Source organism: Sciurus vulgaris, assembly GCF_902686455.1.
Source record: "Sciurus vulgaris genome assembly, contig: HiC_scaffold_564_arrow_ctg1, whole genome shotgun sequence".
Taxonomy (NCBI): Eukaryota; Metazoa; Chordata; class Mammalia; order Rodentia; family Sciuridae; genus Sciurus; species Sciurus vulgaris.
In genome coordinates, this window is record NW_027632461.1 from 11,723 (window position 1) to 16,516 (window position 4,794).

Genomic DNA, 4,794 nt, shown 5'->3' on the forward strand with positions numbered 1-4,794 from the left:
AGTATTTGAACTCATTATGTTTATTCTGACAATTTTGTTACTGTTCTTATAGGGGCTATTTGGTCTAGGATTGCATAGTGTCTGAATTGGTCACTGCTAATATTGACCTCCCCTTAAAGAAAGGGTTTTGGAAACTATAGGGCCACTATAAGCCTATAGGGGGAAATCTGCAATACCCCAGATCTGCACTTCTAGAGAGGAAGATACATGAACAACATGAAAAAACAAGGGAAGAAAATGATCCAAACAAATCTAGATTCTATAGTAATAGAATCCAATGACAGCATGTGAGAAGAAATGTCAGAAAAGGACTTCAGATTATACATATTTAAGATGATTCATGAAGCAAAGGATGAGATAAGAGAGCAAATGCAGGCAATGATTTATAATACCAATAAGCAGTTGAAAGAGCAATTACAGGAAGCAAAATATCATTTCAACAAAGAGATAGAGATTCTCAAAAAAAAAAAAACCAAGAAATCCTTGAAATAAAGGATACAGTAAAAAAAAATAAAAACTCAATGGAAAGCATCACCAACAGACTAGACCACTTGGAAGACAGAACCTCAGACAATGAAGACAAAATATTTAATCTTAAACATAAAGTCACCCAAACAGAGAAGATGGTAAGAAATCATGAACAGAATCTCCAAGAACTATGGGACATCATGAAAAGACCAAATTTAAGAATTATTGGGATGGAGGAAGGCACAGAGATACAAACCAAAGAATGAACAACATATTCAATGAAATAATATCAGAAAATTTCCCAAACCAGAAGAATGAAATGGAAAATCAAATACAAGAGGCTTACAGAACACCAAATGAACAGAATCACAACAGATCCACACCAAGGCACACTATAATGAAAATGCCTAACATTCAAAATAAAGATAGGATTTTGAAGGCCACGAGAGAAAAGCATCAGATTACATATAGGGGGAGACCAATACAGATAGCAGCCGACTTCTCAACCCAGACTCTAAAAGCTAGAAGGGCCTGGACCAACATATTGCAAGCTCTGAAAGAATATGGTTGCCAACCAAAAATCCTATACCCAGCAAAACTAACCTTCAGATTTGAAGATGAAATAAAATCCTTCCATGATAAACAAAAGTTAAAAGAATTTACAAATAGAAAGCCTGCACTACAGAATGTTTTCAACAAAATATTCCATGAGGAGGAAATGAAAAACAACAATGGAGGTCAGCAAAGGGAGGAACTACCTTAGAGAAAAACCACTCAAAGGAGAAACCAAGCCAAGTTAAAAAACAAAAATAAGTCCAAATGACTGGAAATACAAATCATTTCTCAATAATAACCCTGAATGTTAATGGCCTAAACTCATCAATCAAAAGACATAGACTGGCAGAATGGATTAAAAAGAAAGACCCAACAATATGCTGCCTGCAAGAGACTCACCTCATAGAAAAAGACATCCACGGACTAAAGGTGAAAGGATGGGAAAAAACCTAGCACCCACATGGACTCAGTAAAAAAGTGGGGGTTTCCATCCTTATATCAGATAAATCGGACTTCAAGCCAAAGTTAGTCAGAAGGGATAAAGAAGGACATTTCATACTGCTTAAGGGAACCATAAATCAGGAAGACATAATGATAGTAAATATTTATGCCCCAAACAATGGTGCATCGCTGCACATCAAACAAATCCTTCTCAATTTCAGGAATCAAATAGACCACAACACAATAATTCTGGGTGACTTTAATGCACCGCTGTCACCACTAGATAGATCTTCCAAACAAAAGCCAACCAAAGAAACCATAGAACTCAATAACACAATCAATAACCTAAACTTATTAGACATATATAGAATATTCCATCCATCAATGAGTGAATTCACTTTCTTCTCAGCAGCACAAGGAACCTTCTCAAAAATAGACCATATGTTATGCCACATATTTGACTTATATACTAATTGTTCGCAATAGCATATGAAATATTAAATTCAAGCAACCAGTAGGAAAGAAAAAGACTAAAGGTTAATAGGTATGTCAATTTTTAAATTATTTAGTGATCATAATAGAATAATGTCAAAAATCAAAACGTGGAAAAGATTCAAAAATCCACACATATATGGCAACTGATTGAAGAAGGTTGAATATGATCATTTTCCAGAATGGAAAGGTTAAATTAAGATATTTGTACCCCTCAATGATACCTGGAGAACTCCATGTAATCTCTGTTATTTTTTGCAGAGACAGAAAACAACTTATTCTTGAAATTTTGTGGAATCTCAAAGTTTTATGGTATATCAACAATTTTCAAAATAGAAACAAAATTGGGAGAAAATTGTTTCATGATTTAAAAACATTAAACACTACAATATTCAATTGGCAATAGTGACATCAATTAAGACAGAAGGACATAGCGAATTCTGACATTAATAAGTTCTTGCACATATTCCAAATAAGACATCTGAACACCAAAGTTTTCTTAATATTCAAGAGAGTAACCATGGGGAAGCAAGCCAAAGATCCCTTGAAATGAGTGATTGGAGGAATTTGAAATATAGAACCTACATAATATTTTTCAATTTAGAAAGTAATACATGGGGGGGCGCGCGCTCCGGGGCTGGCCCCTGCCTAGTGCCTGCGCCGCTCGTATGTAAATGAGGGCGCCTGTCGCGGGACGCAGATGGACAAGGAAAGAGAGAGAATGGGCGGCGGCGCCGCCACCCAGTGCCAGAGCCCTCGGTGCGCGGCGGAGAGGAGAGGATTCCTGCGGGAACTCGACTCTTGACGCCACCACCTCATCCACTGTGTAGGTTTTGAGAGTATTTTAGAAGGGCTTTATGGACCATGGCTATGAAGAGACCTCAGTTTATTTGAACACTGTGAATCAGAAGAGCTGACTGACTGGTCTATGGATGAAAAATGCTCATTTTTTTTTAATCTACAGAGAGAAGCAGTCAGTGATTGTATACCATCTCTTGATTCTTCACAGTGAACACCAACAGAGGAGCTGTCATCTCAGGGCCAGTCCAACACTGATAAGATTGAATGCCAAGCAGAAAATTACCTAAATGCACTCTTTCGAAAGAAAGCTGATACAAGCATCTGGGTCTCCAAGAGGTATTCTACCAATGGTTGGATCTTCCTCAGAACTGTGATCCTAACCTTCCCCTAGTTGCTCAGGAATTAATGAAAAAGATGATACGTCAGTTTGCAATTTTGTACTTTTCAAAAAGTGGTAAAATTCAAGAGAATAGAAATGGTTCAATTGGACCAAGTCTCCTATGTAAAAGTATCCAAATGAATCAAGCAGAAAACTCCCTTCAGGAAGAGCAGGAAGGCCCCTTAGACCTCACTGTAAATCCAATGCAAGAACAAACTACTAGCATGGGGATGGAGTGTTAGATCTCTCTACAAAGAAAACCAGCATAAAATCTGAAGATCATCCATATGTGATCCTTCTTATGAAAATTCAATGGCTGGGAGACTACACAGAAACAGAGAGGACTATGTGGAAAGAAGTGCTGAGTTTGCAGATGGTTTGCCCTCAAAAGCTTTGAAAGACATTCAGTCTGGAGCACTGGACATAAATAAAGCAGGCATACTTTATGGCATACCTCAAAAAACTTTACTTCTCCACTTAAAAGCCTTACCAGCAGGGAAGCCTGCATCTTTTAAAAACAAAATTCAAGATTTCAATGATAGTTACTCATATAAAGACAGTAAAGAAACTTGTGCAGTGCTGCAAAAAGTAGCCTTGTGGGCAAGAGCTCAAGCAGAGTGCACAGAAAAAAGTAAACTCAATCTATTTGAAACCTCAGAATTAAAATTCTCAACAGCTTCCAGTTACCTCCATCAGTTAACTCTACAGAAAATGGTTACTCAATTTAAAGACAAAAATGAAAGCCTTCAATATGAAACTTCAAATCCTACTGTACAATTAAAAAATTCCTCAGCTAGAGTAAGTTCTGTTTCAAAATCACAACCTGATGGTTCTGGTCTATTGGATATTATGTATCAAGTTTCCAAAACCTCTTCAGTCCTAGAAGGATCAGCGCTTCAAAAACTGAAAAATATACTCCCTATACAGAACAAAATACAATGTTCTGGTTCTGTAACTCACTCAAGTGTTGACTCTTATTTTCTACATGGGGACCTCTCTCCTTTGTGTCTTAATTCTAAAAATGGAACAGTTGATGGAAACTCTGAAAACACTGAAGATGGATTGGATCAAAAAGATAATAAGCAGCCCAGGAAAAAACGTGGCTGCTATCGGCAATATAATCATGAAATAATGGAAGAGGCTATTGCAATGGTAATGAGTGGAAAAATGAGTGTTTCCAAAGCACAAGGAATTTATGGGGTACCTCACAGCACTTTAGAATACAAGGTAAAAGAAAGATCTGGAACACTGAAGACTCCTCCGAAGAAGAAACTACGATTACCAGACACTGGGTTATATAACATGACAGATTCAGGGACTGGCAGCTGCAAAAACAGCAAGCCTGTGCAGATTACTCATTAGGAAAATGCGTGTGTGTGTGCGTGTATGTGCACAGGTGTGTATTTGTGTGTCTACATACACACATGTGGGAATTACAAATGTTCACTTTGACAGGAGACATGAAATTTTACAGTTCAAAAACCACTTACATGCCTTTTGAAAAAAAGTTTTATTAAGGGTTTTCACTGTGGACAGAATTATATAGTTGCTTACTTAATTCTGATAGTTTGTATTTAATCCTTGTATAAATAGGTGAAAGAGATTCAGGTTTTCCTTAGTAGTCAATAGCATAAAGCATGGGAAAACAAGTAATTGTC

General features: G+C 37.0%; 1 pseudogene across 1 annotated transcript; it reads left to right on the forward strand.

The window, feature by feature from the left end:
• The first annotated feature begins 2,755 nt into the window (after window positions 1-2,755).
• LOC306652740 (ligand-dependent nuclear receptor corepressor-like protein) lies at window positions 2,756-4,498 on the forward strand (annotated as a pseudogene). The gene has a single exon. The product of its transcript is annotated as a ligand-dependent nuclear receptor corepressor-like protein (transcript).
• The last annotated feature ends 296 nt before the right edge of the window (window positions 4,499-4,794 follow it).